The 10122-nt window shown below is 31.9% G+C and overlaps 1 protein-coding gene across 2 annotated transcripts in view; it reads right to left on the bottom strand.

Annotated features, from left to right (window-relative positions):
* Positions 1 to 4081: 4081 nt before the first annotated feature.
* Positions 4082 to 10122, bottom strand: part of Nbdy (negative regulator of P-body association) — an 82413-nt gene continuing 76372 nt past the window's right edge. For both annotated transcript variants that reach the window (XR_009227275.1, XR_009227277.1), the window contains one exon: positions 4082 to 4406. The gene's annotated coding sequence lies outside the window, so the exon portion shown is untranslated. The remainder of the gene's footprint in view (positions 4407 to 10122) is intronic.

The following is a 10122-nucleotide window of genomic DNA, read 5'->3' as shown; positions in this document are numbered from 1 at the left end:
GTCTCTGTGAGTCTTGAACTGTTTAGTATTCATTTATACTGAAATTCCTCAGACACAAGCCTCCTTAAAAAGAAGTATTCCTGGGTTGGCATTGTAGCTTAGTGGTACAGCACTTGCCTGACACATGTGAGGCACTGGATTCAATCCTCATCACTAAATAAAAGTAATAATAATAATAATAATAAAGGTATTGTGTCCATCTATACCTAAAAATGAAAAAAGAAGCAGTATTCCTGATTGTTTCAATTCTAAACAGCACAGCAGCTGGGAATTGCCGCCTTCATCTACTTTGCCAATTTTCCTCCTCAAATTAATATTTGTAATTCTTCATGAATGCCATTCTAACTGGAGAAAAATGAAATCTGAATGCACTTTTGATTTACTTCTCTGATTGCTAAAGATTTTGAGCTTTTAAAATATTTATTAGCCATTTTTATTGCTTTTTTGAGAAATGTCTGTTTAGTACATTGGCCCATTTATTGACTGAGTTATGTTTACTTTTGTTAATTTTTTAATTATTTATATATTCTGCAAATTAGTCCTCTGTCAGAAGAGTAGTTGGCGAAGATTCTTTTCTCATTTATAGGCTCTCTCTTCATGCCATTAGTTATTTCTTTTGTTGTGCAGAAGCTTTTGAATTTGATGCCATCCCATTTATTAATTGTTGGTTTTGTTTTATTTCCTGAGACTTAGTGGGCATATAGAGGAAGTCAATGCCTACACTTATATGAGGAGGTTTTGACTCTACTTTCTTCTAGCATTTGAAAATTTTCTGGTCTACTTTCTAGGTCTTTAATTCACTATGAATTGACCTCTACACAGGTTAAGAGATGGAGATGTAATTTTATTAATCTACATATGAATATCTAGTTTTCCCAGTACAATTTGTTTTAAAAGCTGAATTTTCCCCAATAGCTTTTGTTGTCACCTTTATCAAGGATTAGATGCCTGTATTTGTGTTGTTTTGTCTCTGTGTGTTCTATGCTATTGCATTGGTCTACCTGAGTGTTTTTATGACATTATCATACTGTTTTGTCATTATATTTCTGTAGCATAATTTGAATTAGGAATTTTGATGCCTTCAGCATTACTCTTATTGTTCAAAATTGCTTTGGTTCTTCTGGATATTTTACTATTTCAATTTTAGGACACTAGAACTGTTTTTTATAGTTCTAGGAAGAATTTCATTGATATTTTAATGGGAATTTCATTAAATCTGTATATCACTTTGGTAATATGACCATTTTGACTAACATTGTATGTAGAGAAAATCTTATGTATACAATATTTCATACGTTTTTTTACATAGAAAATATTCAAGAATCAATTAAAAAGACTTAGAACTTATAAGCAAAGAAGCAGGGTACAAAATCAACATTGGTACCTTTTGCATACACCAATAATGAATTTGATGAGAAAGTAATTAGGGATGCCATTCAATCCCACAAATACACACACACACACACACACACACACAAATAATTGGTGGCAAACATAACCAAGATGGTGAAAGACCATGCAAATTGCAAAATAATAAAGAAAGAATGTGGGGCTGGGGATGTGGCTCAAGTGGTAGCGCACTCACCTGGCATGCGTGTGGCCCGGGTTCGATCCTCAGCACCACATACAAACAAAGATGTTATGTCTGCTGAAAACTAAAAAATAAATATTAAAATTCTCTCTCTCTCTCTCTCTCTCTCTCTCTCTCAAAAAAAAAAAAAAAAGAAAGAAAGAAAGAATTTGAAAAAACACTAGAAGATGGGAGAATTCCCTTAGTCATGGATTGGGATATAGTTGTTAAGATGATTAAGATATTAAGATGTTAAGATATTGTTAAGATGAACATGCTACTAAAAGTAATTTACAGATTCAATGCAATCCCCACAAAAATGCCAATGACATTCCAACAGAACTGGAAAAATTCTAAAATTCACATGTAAGAACAGAAGACCTTGAGTTTCTAAAGCAATCCTAAGCAAAAAGGGGTGGTACTTCAGGTTTTGCAGAAACCCTTACATACTATTAGTGTAATGGAAATTAGTACAACCGCTATAGATAACAGTATAGAGTTTTCTCAAAATATTAAAAATACAACTACTTTATGATCCAGCTATTACCACACCTGAATATTTCTCTGAAGGAAATGAAGTTAGTTTACCAAAAATAAAAACCCTGCATATCCAAGTTTATTGTGTCACTATTTACAATAGCCAAGATATGATATGGAATCAGACCAAGTGCCCATCAACAGATGCATGGGTAAATAAAATATGGTATGTATATACAAGAGAGCATTATTCATTCATAAATAAAAATAAAATTATGTCATTTCAGGAAAATGGATGGAACTAGAAAGCTTATTTTTAAGCAAAATAAGCCAGACACAGAAAGACAAGTATTGCCATATTTTCTCTCATATATTAAAACTGAAAAGGAAAAAAGATGAATTAAAGTGGAAGAGCCTATTGGTGAAGGTGGAGAGAACTGGTGGGCCAGGGTTGAAGATATGAGAGCAAGAGAGAGTAGAAGTGAGGTTAAACATGATCAAAGCATGACACGTGGAAGTATGGTGATGCCGCAGTGAAACCCATTAATTGGACAATTATTTTGTGTTGATAATTATGATAATAAAAATAAAATAAATGTGGTGAAATATCTATTTTAAGTTGTTTTGCATTTCTCGTGTGGTTAATGATATTGAGCATTTTCATATGTTTGTATTTCTTTTGAAAAATGTCTATTCAGATTATCAGCCCATTTTGAAATTGGGTTATTTTTCTGTTATTGAGAATTTTGGTTTTGGGTGGATTTTTTGTTGTTGTTTTGTTTTGTTTTCTTTGTTTTTTACTTCCTTATATGTTCTGGATACTAATCTTCTGTTAAATGAATTATTTGTGAATATTTTTATTCTGCATGTTGTCTTTTCACTTTCTTGATTTTTTGTTGTTGTTGTTGTACAATAACTTTCTAGTTTGATACAATAATATTTTCTTTTTTGACATTGACACACTGATTTTTATTTCCATAATAAATCTATTTTTAACTAGTTATTTGTTAAATTCCCTATTTCTAACATAACAAAAATCTTCCCTAAGTTTTCATCTTGCCATTATCTTTTACATGAAATGTTGTTAATAGACATCTCTGTGATATTTTTCATGGTGATATATAGTTTAGGATGTTCATTCTAACTTTGTGTTCTGGGTGTTTGAAACAAGAGGCAAAACGTGTATAGTTAGACCAAAACAAATGAACAGAGTGATGATATTCAAGCCAATGTTTGAAAACTTATATTAAATAATATAAGCTCTTAAAACTGTACTGAGCACACGTTAAATGCCCAATAAATATTAATTACTATTAAATATATTATGTTTTGTGACTTCTGAGTTCCCATATTGTTAACCTATGAGATAGATCAGAATTATCATTTTTATAACCCCAATTCACAGCATAAATCTTAACTATTATTGCTAATTGAATAAAGTAGTTGGAAGATGATGTTGCTACCTTTATTCACTCTTTTAAATTTAGATATAATAGTACTTTCTATTTGGGCTTTTGTTGCCTATGTGTTTGGGGTTTTCTGAATAGGAAAACCATTAATACCCTAATGTCTTGAAGTGTTTCCTCTAAGTGTTCCTCTAATATTTTTATGTTGTCAGGTCTTACATTGAAGTCTTTGATACATTTTGAGTTGAATTTTTATGGGGTGAAAGATGGGGTCAAGTTTTAATTTTCTGCATATGGACAATTGTTTTCACATAATTATTTATTGAATAGGCTGAACTTTCTTCAATGTATATTTTGATATTTGTTGAAAAGTAAGTTACAGTAGATGTATGGATTATATTATGAGACTCACAATTTGGTTTCATTGGTCCATGTGTCTGGGTCTGTTTTCATACCAGTACTATGAGGTTTGAGTTATTAGAGCTGAGTGGAATGCCTTGAATCAGGTATTGTAATGCTTCCAGCTTTGGTGTTTTTCTATAAGGTTTCCTTGGCTATTGGTGATAATTTATGATTGCATATGAATTTTAGAATTGTTTTCCTAGGTTTGTGAAGAATGTCACTGCTATTTATTTTTTGTTGATTTTATTATTTTTTAAATACACGACAACAGTGGAGTGCATTACAATTATTATTACACATATAGAGCACAATTTTTTGTATCTCTGAATATAAAGTATGTTCACACCAATTTATGCCATTATACATGTACTTTGTTTTTTTGTGTTTGTTTTTTTTTTTGCATTACAATTCTTAATACACATATATACCACAATTTTTCGTATAATCGCATTACATCTGTAAATGGTCCCTATCAATATGGGAAGCCATTGCATGTTTTGTGTCTTCTTGGGTTTCTTCCATCAGTGTTGTTTTAGCCAGCTTTTTTGCCACTGTAACAAAAAGACATGACAAAGACAATTTTAGAAGAGGAAAAGTTTATTTTGGCTCACAGTTCCAGAGGTCTCAGTCCACAGATGGTTGACTCCATTGTTCTGTGTCTGAGATGAGGCAGAACATCATGGCAGAAGGGCATGGAGGAGGAAAGCCATGGCAATCAAGATATAGCAATCAGGAAGCAGAGAGAGAATTTAAGCTCTCTCACCAGGGACAAAAATACATGCCCCAAAGGCACATCCCCTTCAATGACCCACCTCCTCCAGCCACAGCCTACCTGCCTAAAGTTACCACTCAGTTAATCCCTACAAGGGAATTAGTGCATTGATTAAAACTCTCATAATCCAACCCTTTCACCTCTAAATATTCTTGCATTTTCTCACCCATGCGTTTTTGGTCGACACCTAATATCTAAATCATAAACTTTTAATTTTATTATCTCATTAATACAATATAATTAAACACGATAGTGGGATTCATTATGCCATATTTATACTTGCACATAATATAATTTGACCAACCTCATTCCTCACTACCTTCCCTTTTCCTTCCTCCTCTCTCCCCTGATCCACTTGCTCTACTCCAATATACTCTCTTCTATTGTTGTTGCTGTTATTGTCATTATCATTGTTTTAATTAGTACATTATAATTATGTATATAATTGAGATTCATTGTGGTATATTCATATATAAACAAAGCATGATTTGGTAGATTTTATTCCCCCAGTATTTCCCCACTTCATCCCTTCTCTCTTTTTCTCTCTATCCTCTTTCTCTACTCTATTGGTCTCCCTCATATTTTCATGAGACCTTTTTATTATTCCTTTTCTTTTTTACTTTCTAGATTCTACATATGAAAGAAAACATTAGACCTTTCATTTTCTGGGTCTGGTTATTTCACATATTATGATGTTCTTTAGTTGCATCCATTTAACAGAAAATGACATAATTTCATTCTTTATGTCTGATTTACCATATTTTCTTTATCCATTCATTCTTTGATGAGCATGTAGGCTGGTTCTATAACTTGCTTGTGGTGAATTGCACTGCTATTTGCTATTAATGGCATGCATTTGTCACAGTAGTATGCTGAATTTTAGTCCTTTGAGATACATACTGAGGGATCGGATATCTGGGTCATATGGTGGTTTCATTTCTAATCTTTGAACAATCTCCATACTGTTCTCTAAAGTGCTTTTACTAATTTACAGTCCCAATAACAACATATAAATGTACTTTTTCTCACATCCTCTTATTACTATTAGTATTCTTGATGGTTGCCATTCTGCCTTGAGTGAGGTTGTTGAACAGTTTTTAATATATTTGTTGACCATTTGTACATTTCTTCTTTTGAGAAATATCTATTTAGATCTTTCCTCCATTTATTGATTGGATTATTTCCTTTTTGATGTTAAGTTTATTTAGTTCTGTATATACTCTGGATATGAATCCTCTGTCAAAAGCATAGATCACCAAGATTTTCTCCCATTCTGTAGACTCTCCTGTCACACAGTTCATTGTTTCCTTTGCTGCATAGAAGCATTTTAACTTTTGGTCATCCTACTTATTGATTCTTGGTTTTATTTCTTGAGTTTTAGGAGTCTTATTAAGAAAGTTAGTTCATGTGCCAATATGTAGAAGTGTTTTTTGTGTGATTCCTAGACCTTTGATTCAGTTTGAACTTATTTTGTGTGGGGTGAGAGATGTAGTTTCCTTATTCTATATGTAAATATTCAATTTTTCTAACAATATTTGTTGAAATTTTCTTCATTGTAGTTTTTGGCATCTTTATCAAAGATCAGGTGATTGTATCTATTTGGATATGTCTCTGTTTCCTATTACATTGGCCTTCAAGTCTGTTTTATGCCAGTCCATGCTGTTTTTATTAATATAGCTCTGTAGAAAAATTAAGATGAGGTTTTGTGATGCCTCCAGCATTACTTATATTGCTCAGGATTGTTTTGGATACCCTTGATCTTATATTCTTCCAAATGAATTTTAGGACATTCTTTTATAATTCTGTAAAAAATGTCATTGACATTTTGATGGGGATTGCATTAAATCTGTAGATTGTTTTTGATAATGTGGCCATTTTAGTATAATTAATTTTGTCTATCAAAGAACATGAGAGATCTTTCTATTGTCTAGTGTCTCCTTCAAATTATTTATTCAGTAGCTTTAATTTTCATTTTAGGCATCTTTTACCTCTTTGGTAATGTTTGGTGCAAAGTATTTTTTAGGATATTATTAATACAAATTGTTTTTCTGATTGCTTTCTTGCAGATTCATTACTGATGTATAGGAGAGCTATTAATTTATGAATGTAGACTTTGTATCCTCTTACTTTGCTGAATTTGGTTTATCAGCTCTAGAAGTCTTTTGATGGAGTGTTTTGGACTTTCTGGGTATAGAATCATGTTATATGCAAACAGACACAGTTTGACTTATTTTTTTTTATTTTTATCCCTTTAATTTTCTGTTCATGCCTGACTCTTCTTGCTAGAGTTCCAAGTACTATATTGCACAGGAGTGGTAACAGTAGATATCCTTTGTTTGTTCCTGATTTTAGAGGACATGATTTGGGATTTTCTCCTTTCAGTGTAATGTTAGTTTGTGTTTGAGATAGATAGATAGACAAACACACATTTATGATGTTGAGAAAACTTCCATTAATCCCTAGTTTTCTCCAGTGTTTTAACATAAATTGGTGCTAATTTTTAAAAATATTTTTAGTTATAGATGGACACAATACCTTTATTTTATTTGTTTAGTTTTTTTATGTTGTGCTGAGGATTAAATCCAGTGCCTCAAATGTGCTAGGCAAGTGCTCTACCACTGAGCCACAACCCCAGTCCAAGGGTGCTAAATTTTGTTGAATGCTTTTTCTCCATCAATTAAAATACTCATGTGATTCTTGTCCTTAATTCTATTTATGTGATGAATTAACACTTATTGATTTGCATATGTTGAACCCACCTTGCATTCCTTGAATGAAACCAACTTGATCATGATGTATAATCTTCTTAATGTGTTTTTAAATGTAGATTCCTAATATTTTATTCAGAAGTTTTGCATTTAGGTTCATTGAGAATATTGTTCTATAGTTTTCTTATCTTGATGTAATAAATGGTTTTGGTACCCGGATGAGATTAGCATGACAGAATGCATTTCACAGAGATTTGGGTCATTGCCCTTTTTTATTTTTTATTTTGAGACAGGGTCTTGCTAAATTGCTTAGGGCCTCACTAGGTTGCTTAGGCTTGCCTCAAACTTGTGATTCTCCTGCCTCCTGCATTGCTGGGATTGCAGGTATGTACCACTGTGCCTGCCCATTTTTCTCTCTTCTTCTTCTTCTTCTTTTTTCTTTTCTTTTTTTTTTTTTTTTTGGTTGGTTTTTCTAAGAGTTTATCAATCTTGTTTATCTTTTCAGAGAACTGACTCCTCATTTTATTGATTTTCTGTATTTTTTATTCTCTATTTCATTAATTTTGGCTCTGATCTTAATTATTCATCATCTTCTTGTGATTTGGGCATTAGTTTGTCCCTGCTTTACCAGGACTGTGAGATGAAATACTAGATTGTTATTTATGATCTTTCTACTTTCTTTTTAAAATTTTTATTCTAATTTGTTATATATGACAGCAAAATGCATTATAATTCATATTACATATATAGAGCACAATTTTTCATATCTCTGCTTGTATACAAAGTATATTCATACCATTCGTATCTTCTTCATACATGTACTTAGAGTAGTGATGTCCACCTCATTCCACCATCTTTTTTACTCCCTTCCCTCCCCTTCTTTGTGCCCTATCTAGAGTTTGTCTAATCTTCCCATGCTCCCTGTTCCAACCCCATTATGAATCAGCCTCCTTATATCAGAGAAAACATTAGGCATTTGTTTTGGGGGGATTGGCTAACTTCACTTATTTCTACTTTCTTAGTGTGGGCATTTAAGATTATAAATTTTCTTCTTAGAAGAGCATTTATAGTGTCTCAGAGATTTTGGTATATCACTATTCTCATTTGATTCTAGGATATATATATATATATATATATATATATATATTAGTTGTAGATAGACAAAATACCTTTATTTTATTTATTTTTTTTATTTTTATGTGGTACTGAGGATCAAACCTGGTGCCTCATACACACTAGGCAAGTGCTCTACCACTGAGCCACAATCCCAGCCCCTAAGAATTCTTTTTATTTCTTCTCTCATTTCCTCCATGATCCATTCCCCCATTCAAAAGAATATCTTTCAATCTTCATATATTTATGTATTTTCTTTAATATTTTCTGCCATTTATTTCTTTTTTAATTTGCTTTATTTATTCTTTCTAGATACCATGACAATGGGATGTATTTTGATATTTATACATACCTTATTCTAATTAGGATCCCATTCTCGTGGTTGACATGATGTCCACTGGTCATTTATTAATATATGAACATAGGAAAGTTATGTCTGCTTCATTCTACTGTCTTTCTTATTCCTATCTCTTCTCCCTTCCCTTCATTCCCCTTTGTCTAATCCACTGATGTCAGTTCTTTCTTAATTGTTTGATAGAATTCTTGAGTAAAAACATTCAATCCTAAGCTTTTCTTTCCACAAAGATATTCTACTATTATTTCATCATGTCATTTTTTAATGGTTTTCTCAGATTTATATAGTTTTCCGATTTAACTTGATAGGATATATGTGTCCACAAACACATCCATATCATCTAGGTTTTCCAGTTTGTTAGTATATGGTTGTTCCTTTGTTTCTCTCTGGTATCTGTAATAATATATTCTTTTTCATCTTTTATTTATTTTTGTCTTCTCACATCTTTCTTTTTTGTGGGGGGATGCCATGGATTGAACCCAGGGGCACTTGGCCACTGAGCCACATCTCCAGCCTTATTTTGTATTTTGGTGACAGGGTCCCACTGAGTTGCTTAGTGCCTTGCTGTTGCTGAGTCTGGCTTTGAACACACAATCCTCCTGCCTCAGCCTCATGAGTTCCTGGGATTACAGGTGTGTGCCACCACACTCAGCTTACTTCTTTCTTGACTCATTTAGCTAAATGTTGGTCAATTTTGTCTATCTTTCAGGAAATAAAACAACTCACATCATTGATGTTTGTGGGGGTTTTTTTGTTTCTATTCTTGTGTCTTTTCCCTCTGTGTTCTTTATTTCTTTTCTCCTAGTAATTTTGGTTGATTTTTTCTTCTTTTTCAAGGTTCTTGAGATGCTTAGATTTTTTGTTTGCTATATTTCTATTATTTTATGTAGGTCCTTATTGCTACAAATTTTCATCTTATAGCTACTTTTATTAAATACTGTAAATTTGAATATGTTATGTTTTCATCTTAATTTTTAATGAATTTCCTAATTTTCTTTTTAGTTGCTTTAGTGACTGTTCAATAACTTGTTGTTTATTCTTTATATAATTCCTAAAGTTTTATCTGTTGTTGATTATTAGTTTTACTCCATTTGTGGTTTTAAAAAATAAAAAATTTTTATTTTGTTTTTTATTTTATTGGTTCCTCTTTTATTAGTTATACATAATAGTAGAATCCATTTTGATATGATTATACAAGCATGGGTATATCATATTCTAATTAGGACTGCATTCTTCTGGGTGGGCATGATGGTGAGAATCATTTAGGTATTTTCATATGTGTATATAAGAAAATTATGTTAGATTTATTTCTTTGAAAT

This window comes from Marmota monax, unplaced genomic scaffold (genome assembly GCF_021218885.2).
Source record: "Marmota monax isolate L192 unplaced genomic scaffold, Marmota_monax_Labrador192_F-V1.1 WCK01_AAM20220418_F8-fsc00354, whole genome shotgun sequence".
In the NCBI taxonomy this organism is placed as follows: Eukaryota; Metazoa; Chordata; class Mammalia; order Rodentia; family Sciuridae; genus Marmota; species Marmota monax.
This window is presented reverse-complemented; position numbering and strand designations above follow the sequence as displayed.